At 50.5% G+C, this 18,179-nt stretch overlaps 1 pseudogene; it reads left to right on the top strand.

Moving 5' to 3' along the window:
• Positions 1 to 11,097: 11,097 nt before the first annotated feature.
• Positions 11,098 to 12,045, top strand: LOC143803803 (olfactory receptor 8B8-like; annotated as a pseudogene).
• Positions 12,046 to 18,179: the final 6,134 nt, after the last annotated feature.

Below are 18,179 nucleotides of genomic sequence, written 5' to 3'. Positions count from 1 at the left end.
GGTGGGCGGGGACCCTCGGCCTCCGATTTGGTGGGCGGGGACCCTCGGCCTCCGATTTGGTGGGCGGGGCCCCTCGGCCTCCGATTTGGTGGGCGGGGCCCCTCGGCCTCCGATTTGGTGGGCGGGGTCCCTCTGCCTCCGATTTGGTGTGCGGGGACCCTCGGCCTCCGCTTTCGTGGGCGGGGCCCCTCGACCTTCGATTTGGTGGGCGGGGCTCCTCGGCCTCCGATTTGGTTGGTGGGGCCCCTCGGCCTCCAATTTGGTGGGCGGGGACCCTCGGCCTCCGATTTGGTGGGCGGGGACCCTCGGCCTCCGATTTGGTGGGCGGGGACCCTCGGCCTCCGCTTTGGTGGGTGGGGCCCGTCGGCCTCCGATTTGGTGGGCGGGGCCCCTCGGCCTCCGATTTGGATGGTGTGGACCCTCGGCCTCCGATTTGGTGGGCGGGGACCCTCGGCCTCCGATTTGGTGGGCGGGGCCCCTCGGCCTCCGATTTGGTGGGCGGGGTCCCTCTGCCTCCGATTTGGTGTGCGGGGACCCTCGGCCTCCGCTTTCGTGGGCGGGGCCCCTCGACCTTCGATTTGGTGGGCGGGGCTCCTCGGCCTCCGATTTGGTTGGTGGGGCCCCTCGGCCTCCAATTTGGTGGGCGGGGACCCTCGGCCTCCGATTTGGTGGGCGGGGACCCTCGGCCTCCGATTTGGTGGGCGGGGACCCTCGGCCTCCGCTTTGGTGGGTGGGGCCCGTCGGCCTCCGATTTGGTGGGCGGGGCCCCTCGGCCTCCGATTTGGATGGTGTGGACCCTCGGCCTCCGATTTGGTGGGCGGGGACCCTCGGCCTCCGATTTGGTGGGCGGGGACCCTCGGCCTCCGATTTGGTGGTCGGGGCCCCTCGGCCTCCGATGTGGTGGGTGGGGCCCCTCGGCCTCCGATTTGGAGGGCGGGGACCCCCGGCCTCCGATTTGGTGGGCGGGGCCCCTCGGCCTCCAATTTGGTGGGCGGGGACCCTCGGCCTCCGCTTTGGTGGGTGGGGCCCGTCGGCCTCCGATTTGATGGGCGGGGACCCTCGGCCTCCGATTTGTTGGGCGGGGCCTCTCGGCCTCCGATGTGGTGGTCGGGGCCCCTCGGCCTCCGCTTTGGTGGGCGGGGCCGGGCCCCTCGGCCTCCGCTTTGGTGGGCGGGGCCGCTCGGCCTTCGATTTGGTGGGCGGGGCTCCTCGGCCTCCGATTTGGTTGGCAGGGCCCCTCCGCCTCCGATTTGGTTGGCGGGGCCCCTCGGCCTCTGATTTGGTGTGTGCTCTGCCTGGGGCCACTGTGCTCTGCCTGGGGCCCCATATGCTGCCTGGGGCCCCTGTGCTCTGCCTGGGGCCCCATATGCTGCCTGGGGCCCCTGTGCTCTGCCTGGGGCCCCTGTGCTCTGCCTGGGGCCCCATGTTCTGCCTGGGGCCCCTGTGCTCTGCCTGGGACCCCATGTTCTGCCTGGGGCCACTGTGCTCTGCCTGGGGCCCCATAAGCTGCCTGGGGCCCCTGTGCTCTGCCTGGGACCACTGTGCTCTGCCTGGGGCCCCATATGCTGCCTGGGGCCCTGTGCTCTGCCTGGGGCCACTGTGTTCTGCCTGGGGCCCCATATGCTGTCTGGGGCCACTCTGCACTGCCTGGGGCCCCATATGCTGCCTGGGGCCCCTGTGCTCTGCCTGGGGCCCCATATGCTGCATGGGGCCCCTGTGCTCTGCCTTGGGCCCCTGTGCTCTGCCTGGGGCCACTGTGCTCTGCCTGGGGCCCCATATGCTGCCTGGGGCCCCTGTGCTCTGCCTTGGGCCCCATATGCTGCCTGGGGCCCCTGTGCTCTGCCTGGGGCCCCTGTGCTCTGCCTGGGGCACCATATGCTGCCTGGGGCCCCTGTGCTCTGCCTGGGGCCCCTGTGCTCTGCCTGGGGCCCCATGTTCTGCCTGGGGCCACTGTGCTCTGCCTGGGGCCACTGTGCTCTGCCTGGGGCCCCATATGCTGCCTGGGGCCCCTGTGCTCTGCCTGGGGCCCCATGTTCTGCCTGGGGCCCCTGTGCTCTGCCTGGGGCCACTGTGCTCTGCCTGGGGCCCCATATATATATATGGTGGGTGGGGCCCGTCGGCCTCCGATTTGGTGGGCGGGGCCCCTCGGCCTCCGATTTGGATGGTGTGGACCCTCGGCCTCCGATTTGCTGCCTGGGGCCCCTGTGCTCTGCCTTGGGCCCCATATGCTGCCTGGGGCCCCTGTGCTCTGCCTGGGGCCACTGTGCTCTGCCTGGGGCCCCATATGCTGCCTGGGGCCCCTGTGCTCTGCCTGGGGCCCCATGTTCTGCCTGGGGCCCCTGTGCTCTGCCTGGGGCCACTGTGCTCTGCCTGGGGCCCCATATATATATATGGTGGGTGGGGCCCGTCGGCCTCCGATTTGGTGGGCGGGGCCCCTCGGCCTCCGATTTGGATGGTGTGGACCCTCGGCCTCCGATTTGCTGCCTGGGGCCCCTGTGCTCTGCCTTGGGCCCCATATGCTGCCTGGGGCCCCTGTGCTCTGCCTGGGGCCCCTGTGCTCTGCCTTGGGCCCCATATGCTGCCTGGGGCCCCTGTGCTCTGCCTGGGGCCCCTGTGCTCTGCCTGGGGCCCCATGTTCTGCCTGGGGCCACTGTGCTCTTCCTGGGGCCACTGTGCTCTGCCTGGGGCCCCATATGCTGCCTGGGGCCCCTGTGCTCTGCCTGGGGCCCCATATGCTGCCTGGGGCCCCTGTGCTCTGCCTGGGACCACTGTGCTCTGCCTGGGGCCGCATATGCTGCCTGGGGCCCCTGTGCTCTGCCTGGGGCCCCATATGCTGCCTGGGGCCCCTGTGCTCTGCCTAGGGCCCCATATGCTGCCTGGGGCCCCTGTGCTCTACCTGGGGCCCCATATGCTGCCTGGGGCCCCTGTGCTCTGCCTGGGGCCCCATATGCTGCCTGGGGCCCCTGTGCTCTGCCTGGGGCCCCTGTGCTCTGCCTGGGGCCCCATGTTCTGCCTGGGGCCCCTGTGCTCTGCCTGGGGCCACTGTGCTCTGCCTGGGGCCCCATATGCTGCCTGGGGCCCCTGTGCTCTGCCTGGGGCCCCATATGCTGCCTGGGGCCCCTGTGCTCTGCCTGGGGCCCCATATGCTGCCTGGGGCCCCTGTGCTCTGCCTGGGGCCCCTGTGCTCTGCCTGGGGCCCCATGTTCTGCCTGGGGCCCCTGTGCTCTGCCTCGGGCCACTGTGCTCTGCCTGGGGCCCCATATGCTGCCTGGGGCCAATGTGCTCTGCCTGGGGCCCCATATGCTGCCTGGGGCCCCTGTGCTCTGCCTGGGGCCACTGTGCTCTGCCTGGGGCCCCATAGGCTGCCTGGGGCCCCTGTGCTCTGCCTGGGACCACTGTGCTCTGCCTGGGGCCCCATATGCTGCCTGGGGCCCCTGTGCTCTGCCTGGGGCCACTGTGCTCTGCCTGGGGCCACATATGCTGCCTGGGGCCCCTGTGCTCTGCCTGGGTGTAGGACACTGGTGACGTCACTTATCTCCGGACATTAGCTCCGGACATTAGCTCCGGACATTAGCTCCGGACATTAGCTCCGGACAAAGCCACGGAAGTTGGCACAAATTGCAGGAAGTAGTATTCTAGGCAATTATATATTAGATGGGCATTTCCTTAAGGAAATACATGGTGCTTGAACAGCGCTACCAGCTTTACAGCAGCACTTTTCACACACGGGACTGGGGGGCGCGCTTACTTTTGCACCCGGGGCCGGGGGCGTGCTTACTTTTGCACCCGGGGGCGCACTTACTTTTGCACCCGGAGGCGCACTTACTTTTGCACCCGGGGGCGCACTTACTTTTGCACCCGGGGGCGCACTTACTTTTGCACCCGGGGGCGCACTTACTTTTGCACCCGGGGGCGCACTTACTTTTGCACCCGGGGGCGCACTTACTTTTGCACTCGGGGGCGCACTTACTTTTGCACCCGGGGGCGCACTTACTTTTGGGGCCGCACTTACTTTTGGTGGGCGGGGCTCCTCGGCCTCCGATTTGGTTGGTGGGGCCCCTCGTCCTCCGATTTGGTGGGTGGGGACCCTCGGCCTCCGATTTGGTGGGCGGGGACCGGCCTCCGATTTGGTGGGCGGGGACCGGCCTCCGATTTGGTGGGCGGGGACCCTTGACCTCCGATTTGGTGGGCGGGGACCCTTGGCCTCCGCTTTGGTGGGCGGGGCCCCTCGGCCTCCGATTTGGTGGGCGGGGTCCCTCTGCCTCCGATTTGGTGGGCGGGGACCCTCGGCCTCCGCTTTGGTTGGCGGGGCCCCACGGCCTCCGATTTGGTGGGCGGGGTCCCTCTGCCTCCGCTTTGGTGGGCGGGGCCGCTCGGCCTTCGATTTGGTGGGTGGGGCTCCTCGGCCTCCGATTTGGTTGGTGGGGCCCCTCGGCCTCCGATTTGGTGGGCAGGGCCCCTTATCCTCCGATTTGGTGGGCGGGGCCCCTCGGCCTCCGATTTGGTGGGCGGGGCCCCTCGGCCTCCGATTTGGTGGGCGGGGCCCCTCGGCCTCCGATTTGGTTGGCGGGGCCCCTCGGCCTCCAATTTGGTGGGCAGGGACCCTCGGCCTCCGATTTGGTGGGCGGGGCCCCTCGGCCTCCGATTTGGTTGGTGGGGCCCCTCAGCCTCCGATTTGGTGGGCGGGGACCCTCGGCCTCCGATTTGGTGGGCGGGGACCCTCGGCCTCCAATTTGGTGGGCGGGGACCCTCGGCCTCCAATTTGGTGGGCGGGGACCCTCGGCCTCCGATTTGGTGGGTGGGGACCCTCGGCCTCCGATTTGGTGGGTGGGGACCCTCGGCCTCCGATTTGGTGGGCGGAGCCCCTCGGCCTCCGATGTGGTGGGCGGGGACCCTCGGCCTCCGATTTGGTGGGCGGGGCCCATCGGCCTCCGATTTGGTGGGTGGGGCCCATCGGCCTCCGATGTGGTGGACGGGGCCCCTCGGCCTCCGATTTGGTGGGTGGGGACCCCTGGCCTCCGATTTGGTGGGCGGGGCCCCTCGGCCTCCGATTTGGTGGGCGGGGACCCTCGGCCTCCGATTTGGTGGGCGGGGACCCTCGGCCTCCGATTTGGTAGGCGGGGCCCCTCGGCCTCCGATTTGGTGGGCGGGGACCCTCGGCCTCCGATTTGGTGGGCGGGGACCCTCGGCCTCCGATTTGGTGGGCGGGGACCCTCGGCCTCCGATTTGGTGGGCGGGGCCCCTCGGCCTCCGATTTGGTGGGCGGGGCCCCTCGGCCTCCGATGTGGTGGTCGGGGCCCCTCGGCCTCCGATGTGGTGGGCGGGGCCGGGCCCCTCGGCCTCCGATGTGGTGGGCGGGGCCGCTCGGCCTTCGATTTGTTGGGCGGGGCTCCTCGGCCTTCGATTTGGTTGGCAGGGGGCCCCTCGGCCTCCGATTTGGTTGGCGGGGCCCCTTATCCTCCGATTTGGTGGGCGGGGACCCTCGGCCTCCAATTTGGTGGGCGGGGACCCTCGGCCTCCGATTTGGTGGGCGGGGACCCTCGGCCTCCGATTTGGTGGGCGGGTCCCTCGGCCTCCGATTTGGTGGGCGGGGCCACTCGGCCTCCGATGTGGTGGTCGGGGCCCCTCGGCCTCCGCTTTGGTGGGCGGGGCCGGGCCCCTCGGCCTCCGCTTTGGTGGGCGGGGCCGCTCGGCCTTCGATTTGGTGGGCGGGGCTCCTCGGCCTCCGATTTGGTTGGCGGGGCCCCTCGGCCTCCGATTTGGTGTGTGCTCTGCCTGGGGCCACTGTGCTCTGCCTGGGGCCCCATATGCTGCCTGGGGCCCCTGTGCTCTGCCTGGGGCCCCATATGCTGCCTGGGGCCCCTGTGCTCTGCCTGGGGCCCCATGTTCTGCCTGGGGCCCCTGTGCTCTGCCTGGGGCCACTGTGCTCTGCCTGGGTGTAGGACACTGGTGACGTCACTTATCTCCGGACATTAGCTCCGGACATTAGCTCCGGACATTATCTCCGGACATTAGCTCCGGACATTAGCTCCGGACAAAGCCACGGAAGTTGGCACAAATTGCAGGAAGTAGTATTCTAGGCAATTATATATTAGATATCCATGGCAACCTAAGTATACTGCGGTGAGGAAAAAAATAACTCACCATTAGATCTGGCACATAAGTTTGGCGATCCATCGGTGTTAAAGCCCCATATATATTCATTCTCTCTCTCTCTCTCTCCCCTTCCCTGGAACCAGGAAGTCTAAAAATCCATGCGCACTAAAGAAGACTGGATCCAGCTAAAAAAAGGATCAGACGCATCAGTTTTTCACAGTTTGCGCCGGATCCGTTTTTTTACAAATTGGCCGGATTTAGCCTGAAAACAAAAAATGGATGTGTGAAAGTAGCCTTATAGATGCATTCATAGTAGGTAGATCTTCAGAAATCTCACTCCCCATGTCCTCCGGTCGCCCCCAGAGAGGAATCCCCATATGTAAAAGAAATAAAAAAAAAAATGTGTGTGAAAATAAAAACAATACACCGATATAATACCGCTATATCACAAAGGATAAGAGGGGAATCAAGCTACACACATCTGTATATTATAATTAATATTGAGACCCCTGGATTGTAATGTACCCAGTGTAGAAATCCATTTTAATTCCTTTTTCTTTAAAATCTTTAATCTATCCCCTCCTCTCCTTTGTATTGAGACACAATCTATAACTCTATCTCTAAGTTGGTTAACTGAATGTCTACACTCACCAAAATGTTTAGGGACTGGTAAATCAAGCAACCTGGTTCTAATAGTGGTTGTGTGTTTGCTAATACTCACCTTGACCTCCATAGAGGTCTTGCCCACATACACCAGCCCACAAGGGCACACAAACATATAGACCACAAAACTTACAAAAAAGTACAACCTGCCCTTTATTGAGAATTTTTTCCCGGTATGAGGGCGCAACAAGTTATGGCTACGTCTATAAGATAGAATTAGGACCAGAGGGAAACTCAGGAATAGGGTCTCTTCAGCCCCCAGATAATATTGAATTTGGTGTTTAAAAAAAAAAATGCTCTTGAAGGTTCTCTTGTAGTTGCCTCCAGTCTTCCTCCGTCTTTACAGTGGTCTTATGCTCTTCTGCATTGATTGTCAATGACAAAGCCTCAGGTAATGTCATGACATTGCATGGCCTAGTCAGGGCCGAACGTGCAGAGGACGGCTACCAAAATGGAAATAGACTGAAGGCACCTAGAAGAGAACCAGGCAGGGAGATGTGAGTAGAAGCAAGAGAGAAGTGAGCATCATATATTTGTTTAACCTTTTCATGCTGTTGAATTCACTTGAAGCCAATCAAAGAAACAATTCAGATTCAGGCAAATTTGGATGTTTTTGTAAGGAGCACCCTGTTCGCTATCTGAGTAGGAAGCTATCGACATGTGAAAATAATTATTCCATCGTTGAAAAGGAATGTTGGGCCATACAGAGGGTTGTGGACACGTTAGAGTTAGGTTAGGGTGAACACTTAAATTGGTATCAGACCATGCCCCACTCAGGTGGATGAGTGAGAATAAGGGGAATAATGCTAGGGTCAACAACTGGTTTCTAGCCTAAAGGATTTCCGCTTCCATAAGCTGGGAAGCTACATGGTAATGCCCATCCCCTGCCTAGTATTAGAGGGTGCCAAGCCCCACGGCTTTAGGCAGAGGGGGAGGTATGTAAGGCAGCTACTGGATACATAGTTGATGGGAGGTATGTATCACAGAGATGGCTTGCATCTGTGATATAATCCTGCAATATTGCTTTAGTGAACATAGCACTAAGAGGATTGTTTGGTGCATTTGGGCCAGGTTTTACGAGTGACCTGAGAAATATGCAGGTCTGGCTGCCCACATACCTCACCTCTGGGTGTGGTTAACATGTTAAAATAGAGTCCGTTGTTTGGCATGTGGTTGTGTGTGGACGGAGAAGGCTACTGTGTGGTATGTCCGTCCTAATTGGTGTACTGGATGCTATCCAGCCTGTGTGACCGTTACTGGCTTAGAAGAGACTTTATCAAAGGAACTGTTTTCTTTGCTTTGCCTGCACTGAAGGCCATTATTATTCCTTTGCTTGTGGTATGATTTATGAAGCAGAAATAAACCCGCATGGACATTTGAATGGAAACGCTTTCTGGTTTTTCCTCCTGACACATCCAAGTGAGTAATATCCCTACAATACATTAATAGCAAAGTTGTATACTGCTACATTTATGTCTATACATACATAGATAAAATTGTGGCCATTATAGGGAAGGCAATCTGAATTTTGGCCCTTATGATTTCTGTGCTTCCTGACCTTGTAATCTAATAATTAATGTTTTCTGGCTACAATGTCATTATTACAGTTAATCTGCATTAATGTCCTTTCCAAAGAGCATTTGTTGACATGTTTATGTTTTCTCCAATATTTAATTACAACAAAGGTCCCGGTGGGCCAATACTGATCTTAAGTGACAATCCCCGGAGATCAATTACAGATGAACTGTTTATCTATTTTCATATATATAAGACAGCTAGCCTGAGGCATAGAAATACAGAAATACGGGTGGATTGTTCTAGAATGATGTGATCCTACAACAATAATTATTGCGATACTATATCATAGTAATGATAATAATATAATAATAATGTTTGCGAGTAAATTCATAATCTCAATTGCTGACTAGAGAGTTGACATGCTTGCGTTCCTCTGATGGATGGCTTCCTTGGCTCTGTGGGTCTCATGGGTCTTTCTACTGGACATTTAGGACCACTAGATTATAAGGAAGCAGCTCTGACCATAAGAGATGAGAACAGATGGACAGAGCAGAAAAAGCCACTCAGGTAAGTCCTGTCCTCTGCTCCTTGCTGTAATATATCTGCATTCTTCATGATCCTCGTTGCAATGGATGGTCTACTGATGATTTTTCTTTTCTGCAGGACTATTGATACTCATGGTTATTCTTTAAAAGAAGAATTGTGTGGTCCTAAATTCAGAAACAGGGCATTTAGCTTTGATGCCATTATCATGACCAAGACTAAAGCCCTCCACACACATTAGACTTAAGTCAGCTGAACCCACCGATATCGATGGATTTTGCTGACAGTCTAATGTGAATGGGGGCTCGGACTCCAATGTTATAGGAGATAGGTAACCGTCATGTCCAATTTTGGACAGCAGATCCTGTTTAATTCTAAGCGATAAGATGCCACCAGAGATGTCTGGGAGCATTTCTTTTATAGAGGACTGAGAAGTGCACAGTATAATGAGCATTCCTGTGTATGAGGGACTCTGGAGAGATAGCTGCTGGACGAGTGATCGGCCAAATCATCATTTAACCAACCAAATTCTAGCTTTTCTGAAGGCCTTAAAATGAAGATCATTTTAGACCTTTAATACATTAGCAGGATCTCATGGAGCTATGAATAGCTGTGTGGGTGTAAACTAAACTTGAAGAGTAAAATAATTGAGGCATTTGGAGGGCTCTGCAAATATAACGCATGATATTGGGTATTTTTTATACAATTTTTTTTTACTCTACCCAGTGGGCCATTGTTATCAAAATGCACCAGTTTGCCCATTTCAAGCAATTACAGTGCAGCTTTAATTCTCAAAGCAGTTTAAGAAATGTAAGCTGAACTCTGATTGCTTGCTATGATAAATAAGCATAAAAGAAGGAATTTTAATGGTAAGATTGATGTCTTTTGTTTGTTTTTTAGAAATAAAAGCTTTGGATCAAAAGTTAGAGAACCTCCTATAATTAAAGAGACTGAACTCAAAGTTCCTTAGCCCAGATGCTAAATCTGTAACAAGAAACCGGTCTTACTTGTCCCATTTATAGTAATGGTTTCTTGTTATGTGAGATGGGTTTTTGGTCTCCTCAGCAAAAGGGACCAAGTGCTCTAGATAGCTACCATATCTACACTCACCGGCCACTTTATTAGGTACACCTGTCCAACTTCTTGTTAACACTTAATTTCTAATCAGCCAATCACATGGCGGCAACTCAGTGCATTTAGGCATGTAGACATGGTCAAGACAATCTCCTGCAGTTCAAACCGAGCATCAGTATGGGGAAGAAAGGTGATTTGAGTGCCTTTGAACGTGGCATGGTTGTTGGTGCCAGAAGGGCTGGTCTGAGTATTTCAGAAACTGCTGATCTACTGGGATTTTCACGCACAACCATCTCTAGGGTTTACAGAGAATGGTCCAAAAAAGAAAAAAAATCCAGTGAGCGGCAGTTCTGTGGGCGGAAATGCCTTGTTGATGCCAGAGGTCAGAGGAGAATGGGCAGACTGGTTCGAGCTGATAGAAAGGCAACAGTGACTCAAATCGCCACCCGTTACAACCAAGGTAGGCCTAAGAGCATCTCTGAATGCACAGTGCGTCGAACTTTGAGGCAGATGGGCTACAGCAGCAGAAGACCACACCGGGTACCACTCCTTTCAGCTAAGAACAGGAAACTGAGGCTACAATTTGTACAAGCTCATCGAAATTGGACAGTAGAAGATTGGAAAAACGTTGCTTGGTCTGATGAGTCTCGATTTCTGCTGCGACATTCAGATGGTAGGGTCAGAATTTGGCGTAAACAACATGAAAGCATGGATCCATCCTGCCTTGTATGGAGCATCTTTGGGATGTGCAGCCGACAAATCTGCGGCAACTGTGTGATGCCATCATGTCAATATGGACCAAAATCTCTGAGGAATGCTTCCAGCACCTTGTTGAATCTATGCCACGAAGAATTGAGGCAGTTCTGAAGGCAAAAGGGGGTCCAACCCGTTACTAGCATGGTGTACCTAATAAAGTGGCCGGTGAGTGTACATTACTGCCTTCAATTGTGGTTTTGACCAGAATGATTTTGTGTTGCGCATGTGTGACCTTTACTGTAATCTAACTTTTTGAAAAATGTTTTGCATTGACCACTTTAATCTAGATAAATTACTTAAGCAAGACACTAATGCAGAACGAAAGATACTTGGCCCAGTTCCGAGATTACTTCCTAAGAAGTTTTCAAGCCTGTTGAAAAGTTCTCAGAAACTGGAGAACCTCAAAGATTAAGAAGACTTTCTCAATTGCAGATAAATGATTAAGCAATGTTTCGGAATTCTACAAACCAGACGTTGATGGCGTACTTCATCATTAAAGGGATCACAGATGTCCCAGAGCTCCAGGCTCCAATCTTTATTTTGGTTCTTCTCATTTACCTCATCACATTTGGTGGCAATGTTACCATTTTTCTACTGATCTGCTTTGACCACCACCTTCACACCCCCATGTATTTCTTCCTGGGTAATCTGTCTATTGTGGACTTTTCCTCTACCACCATCACTTTACATAAGGTCCTTCTCATATTCATGACTGGTGACAACAAAGTTTCCTACCTAGCATGTTTAATTCAGATGTATGTTTTTGCTTCTTTGATTGGTCATGAACTATTAATTTTGGCCGCAATGAGCTATGATAGATATGTGGCCATCTGTAACCCTTTGCGTTAAAATGCTCTTATGAACTTTAGACTTTGTGGTTTACTATGTTCTTGCTGCTACCTGATAGGATTTGCCCAAGTCCTTGCTCCGGTTATCATCTTCTCAGGTTTCTCATGCTATACATCCAACGAGGTCAACCACTTCTTCTGTGACATCATACCTTTGATGAAAATAACTTGTAATGACACTTACGTGTTGGAGATGGTGGTCTTCATCCAAGGACTTTTTATCATTACATTGATGCCTTTAGTTCTCACGTTGATCCCCTATATTTTTATTATATCTGCCATCTTGAAGATTAGTTCTGGAAGAGGAAAGAAAAAAGCCTTTTACACCTGCTCCTCCCATCTCACAGTGGTCACTCTTCTCTATGTGATGTTTATCTCTCAGTACTTGACGCCCACCTCATATGGATCTATAAATGCCAAGAAGCTCTTCTCACTTTTTAACACGGCTGCTGTCCCCATGTTGAACCCATTGATCTACAGTTTGAAAAATAGAGATGTTAAGTCAGCAATGAGTAGAAAGTTGACATTCTGTAAATTTATGTCCTGACTAGTAATTTTCTGTAAAATATTGGGCCGTGGAGTCAAGAGATTTGGCAAAGCATGCACAGATTTCTTTATTCATTTGTAAGAGGGTTCTGAAAATGAATTGTTTGGTTGTCAATTTCTGGAACACCAGTACAAGTGAATCGAGAATGCCATACATGAGCTGTGACCTATCCTCTGATGGTGGTGCATGGCATGGCCCAGTTCTCAAAGTGGATATGTGTCCCAGTGGTGGAACACATATTTGTTCTCAACATACCACTGGTGGGAATCGCATCTGTTCTCAATGTAGATTTGTGTCCCAGTGGTGGTGGAACATGCATCTATGACACATTTATGGCATATCCTGAGAATTTGCCATAAATGTTCCAAATGAGACTCTCATTTGCTGTATTACCAGAGAGAAGAACGGAAGCAAAAAGTGTCTCTTACCGTGATGGACCTGTTCTGTCTTTATGTGAATGGACATTCTGTAATACTTTATATTGCCAACGGTGGTACTGCAGGGAAGTTAAAGACTTAGGCCACATTCGTACAATCAGTATTTGGTCATTATTTTGCACCAGTATTTCTAGCCAAAACAAAGTGTGGAACAATCAGAGGAAAAGCATAATAGAAACACGTCACCACTTCTGTGTTTATCACCTACACCTGTTTTTGGCTAACAAATACTAATGTAAAACACTGACCGAATACTGATAGTGTGAACGTGCCGTGTTTTACCACAGATGACAGCTGATCAAGGGACCCTTCTAAAAAGTAAAGAACTCCTTAAATAGAAACTCAAACTGGATGCAATGGATACCCATACTGTACTAGTTATATGTGCAGCATCTCATTCCACCCCATTAGAAAAGGAATCAGATTTAGAGATGAGTGAGCCCGAACAGTAAAGTTCGGCGTCCATACCAAACACCTACTGTTCAGGCATGGACACCAAACATGAACAGGCAGCTGCTGTTCCCACGCTGTCAAATGACAGCAGGAGCATGCAGCTGTGATCAGAGGTAAAAAGTTTACATCTGGTAACTGGTGTCAGCAGATGGGACTACTGCTCCGATCAGCCTACGCCTGCTGCCGCTAATAACAGTGAGAGCAGGCGATGGCTAATTGGGAGTATTCAACAGAACGCCTGTGTTCTAAATAAATAATTTAAAAAAAATGGTGTGGGTTTCCCTGTATTTTTGATAACTAGCCAGGCAAAACAGACAGCTGGGGTTCCAATCCTCACCTGTCAGTGTTAGCAAGGCTGTTTATCAAAATAGAGGGGTCCCCTGTTTTTTTTTAAATTATTTAAATAAATAGTTTAAAAAACAACCTCCCCCCCATTTTTTACAACCAACCTTGCTAAAGCAGACATCCTGGGGCTGGTATTCTCAGGCTGGTAAGGGGCTGTGGATATTGGCCCCTCAACCTAAAAATATCAGCCCGCAGCTGCCCAGAATAGGCACATCCATTATATGCACCAATTATAGTGCTTTGCCCGGCTCTTTAAACTGGCCCTGTAATGGTGGCAAGTGGGGTTCATATTTATGGGGTTGATGTCACCCTTGTATTGCCCAGTGACATCAAGCCCACGGGTTTAGTAATGGAGAGGCGTCTATAAGATACCTATCCATTACTATTTCTATAGTTATATGGTAAATAAAGACACAGCCAGAATAAACTCCTGACACAGACTCCTTTAATGATTCTAAATTATAGCATACAGCAGAAAAAGGGAGATGTTTACCTGCCCAGGTCTACAAACAAATGCACTATCAGGATGTAGCAGACCCATGTAGTAAAGAAGGCAGCAACACAGGTGCAAAATACTGATAGGACCACCACTCACAGACTACCAATCCATGGAGAGGGTGATTGTTTAGTATATGATTGCACACAAGAGGGTTGTATAGGGCGATGTTTACACACAGGTAACGCACAGCCTATTACAGCCTATTAGTGATGCCCATACTATTAGACCAGTCTGTGAGTTGTGGTCTCATCAGTATTTTGCACCTGTGTTGCTGCCTTCTTTACTACATGGGTCTACTGCATCCTGATAGTGCATTTGTTTGGATACCTGGGCAGGTAAACATCCCTGCCCTTTTTCTGCTGTATTAATTCTTGAATTTGTTAGGATTTTTTGTCCTCTTTTTGTGGCTTTGCTGTTTAGTTTAAATTAAAGCATACTCACGTCATCGCCCATTCCATTGAAAACCTTGCCTCCTGTAATAAAACAAAACAAAAAAAAACATATTCTTCCCCTGTACATCGTTCTGTCCAATGCCATAATCCATGTCTGGGGAATAAACAGTTTTTAACCTGGATGGTACCAAGATGCGACGGTTCAGGCTGAGAATTACCGATGAATGTGCTGCTGCGAAGTGCAGCATCAGTGAGCAGCGGTGACATCATCGAGGTTACCATAGGTCATTAAGGCTATGTACCCAGCTGAGTCCCTGAACAATGGGGACCTCAGTGAGATCACCACTCACACAGTGAGAAGAAGCCTCACGATGCAGCAGTGAGTTCACCGCAGTTGAATGGAAGAAATTTCTCACAGTGAACTTCGGTGAACTCTCTGAGCTCAGCGCTGCACCATGAGACTCTCTCATAGTGCTAGCGGGGATCTCACCCATTTTTCCTGGTGGGTTTACAGTAATACAGGGGAGCGCACAACATTTAAAAAAATTATTTATTTAGCTTGCAGGCACCGGCTGATAAATACTCCCATCAACCGCCACATGCTCTTGATGTTATTAGCGGCAGTAGGCGTCGGCTGATGGGAGCAGTAATCCCATCAGTCAACACTAGTGACCAGAGGTAAACATTTACCTTCAATCACAGCTGTGGGCTCACGCTGTCATTTGACAGCGTGGGAACTGCGGTTGTCTGACTGGCGGTAATGATTTACCTCTGATCAGAAGTGGTGTTTGCTGCCCTGTCATGCATATGACAGCGTGGCAAAGATTGGATGTTCGGGCCCCCCATTCATGTGAACAGTGTCTGGGTTCGGGGCCGGGTAGTGTTCTGGTACCCGAACCTGAACTTATTTTTACTGTACGGCCAAACCCACTGGACCCAAGCATCCAGAGGTCCGCCCATCTTTATTCAGATTCTTAAGACTGTTGGACCCTTTACAATTTTCAATCCCATAATGCTTTAACAGTATCTGTCAGCCACATGTACCCAAAGGTCCACCTAAATACTTACAACAAAGATTGCCACCAAAGAACTAACCAGAGAACAATAAGAGAGCCTGGCATGCAGATGTCCTCGTAGAGTCTGCCACATATGATCTGGTGGAATACCCCCCAAAATTGCCTTCCACAGTCACATGTTCCATACATCAGTTCAGACACCCCCAGATTATCTGCTAATAGGGTTCCAAGGAACATATCCCTGGATTTATCTTATTCCCAGGTAGTTACCCAATTGGTCAAATAAATAAGGCAGCACACTATATGAGAAATGCCTTATTATGGCTACAAGGTACACATAAATTGGCCAATTTATGCACTAAACTTTCTCATTTTTTCATATTTCTAGTGCAGTAATGCAATTCATTTTTCATGTTTCATGTTTGCAGGTTTTGACGCTACAGTGTGCTGCCTTATTTACTTGACTGTATATGAGTTGGTGACTCTAGGTTCAGCACCTGTTCACACTTAGCCTATGTTTGGATGTGACGGTCAGTTTCTTGAAGTTACCTAATTGGTGATATTTTACTCATGACATTATTGTGTGAGGTTTGGGAGGAAGGCAGGTGCACCATTTTTCCTGTTGTTAAAGTAACATTGAGTTCTGTCATAGTGAAGAAAAATGATTTCTTGGAAAAACTACAAAAGTTGTGCTGTGATGTCACTATGTGCTGGCAGAGTGTCCGGTCAAGCTTTTTATTGCATTTTTTTTAAATCAAATTTCTTTTGTTTTCCGTTTATAGAAATTTATAATAAAGTACATGAATAAAGAAAAAAAGTCATGTCATGTAAACACTGTTATTGTCCTAATCTGGTGAAATTTATCAACTGTCATAAAATAAACATGTAGTTCAGGCGTGTACAATTTTAGGAAAGTCAATAATCCATTTTGCGCCTTTTACGACTTCTCAAACCCACATTACTTTTTCTCTTTTTCTTGCTGATTTAGCAAAATATCTAAGCACTGTAAAAAATAGAATCACAGAGCCATAGAGCTGCACGGTAAGCTGGGACTGACTGTGTGCCAATTTGGTATTGTATTCAGTGAGCTCTTATACTCTCCCCAGTGGTGGCTGCAGTCAGACACAATTTTACAGTATCTTGTTAATAGAAAACAGCCGCACTCTGTCAAGGTATACTTTGCAAAAATGGTGATGTATTTATTCAATCACACGTGTTGAAATATATACACATAGCAGGATAATGTTAATGAAGTAACGTTTCGACCCAGCTTGGGGTCTTTCAAAAAATTCACTGGAATGTTTGTAGAAAAAAAGGTAGGTAGGTATGTCACATGCACCTTCCCAGGAGCAGGATATCACACCACTGTGCTACAAGGAGCCCTTAAAGGGACCACACCTACCTTTTTTTCTACAAACATTCCATTAAAGTTTGAGAAAGACTCCAAGCAGGGTCGAAACGTTACTTCATATACATTATCCTGCTATGTGTATATATTTCAACACGTGTGATTGAATAAATACATCGCCATTTTTGCAAAGTATACCTTGACAGAGTGCAGCTGTTTTCTATTAATTTGATGACTTTGGGTTTTCCCAAGTATGGCCCGCACCACCTAGTTAGCAGAGTGTGCTCCCTTTTTTCTATTTGTACAATTTTATCTTGTGACCTTATGTATAATCTTCTAACAATAATCTTTATTTTTTTTTATATAGCGCTAACATATTCCGCAGCGCTTAAAAGTTTGCACACATTATTATCACTGTCCCCGATGGGGCTCACAATCTAAATTCCCTATCAGTATGTCTTTGGAATGTGGGAGGAAACCAGAGAGCCCGGAGGAAACCCACGCAAACACGGGGAGAACATACTTGCAGATGTTGTTTTGAACCCAGGACCCCAAAGTCAATGTGATTGACAGTTACGCAGCATAACAGATTCAGATTTTAATCATTTTCTTGGATATGGCCTTCTTAACAGAATATGATGCAATTATAATTATTATAATCTGATTAGGGATCACAGAAGATTAAGAGCCACAATAGTTCCTGTTGTATTAAGCAGAACATCCTTGGAGTATTATTGCTAGGTTTAGTCTGTGTTTTGTTTTTTTTCCAAATCACGATGTAAGGCAGCTAACTGCAAACAACAACTGAGTGCACATTCTGTCTGTATTTCCATATATACATTGTTACTACATTTGTATATATATATAGTGAGGAGTTGATGGTTGACAAGCTTGACAAGCTTAGCTGCTTCTTCATGTGGACACAGGAACACTTTGGTGGTGAAACACCTGCTGGTTTATTAAAGTCAGCATAGACCAAGGCAGGGTTCAGGAAAACAAAAGCAGAGCATTCCTTCCTTAATGGAAAATAAAACAAATAAGGTTCAACAGAGTTATTTTCTCTGCAGGTTCAACTTGCAGACACCTAGCAATGTCCTCCTCTCCTCCTGGAGCCAATTGGGAGTACTTCCTCTCCTAACACACCACCCAGACTGTCTCTCATGTCCAGGTATTTAACCAGGACCATGTGATGATCACATGATCATGACATCAGCGCAGGTCCTGCTAGTACACCTACCGATGTCGGCTCTGCAAGAGGGGATATGGTGAGCACCCTCCTTCCCACTCTATGGATGCTCACATAAAACCAGCCCATTGTAACTTTAACATTAACCCTCTCAGCACTTAGCGTGCTGGAGGCAAAAACAATTATCTCAGCACAGGAACTCTTGTTATAATCACATCCAATTGTGGAACTTATTTTTATTACAAGATTTAGTGTATAAAATTAACTTTTGTTTGTGGGAAAACCCCTTTGATTAAGGACAGCCACAGACTGATTCAGATAGCCTTTAAAATATATTTTTACTATGTGGAAAAAGTATTGGACAAACATCTTAATCATTAAATTCAGGTATTTCTTCCATTGCCCTCAGTGTATAGCATCTGGCCAAATTGCCCACCATGTGTAACATCCTGCCCAAT

This window comes from Ranitomeya variabilis, chromosome 2 (assembly GCF_051348905.1).
Source record: "Ranitomeya variabilis isolate aRanVar5 chromosome 2, aRanVar5.hap1, whole genome shotgun sequence".
Taxonomy (NCBI): domain Eukaryota; kingdom Metazoa; phylum Chordata; class Amphibia; order Anura; family Dendrobatidae; genus Ranitomeya; species Ranitomeya variabilis.
Note: the sequence above shows the minus strand (reverse complement) of the source record. Positions and strands in the feature narration are given on the sequence as shown.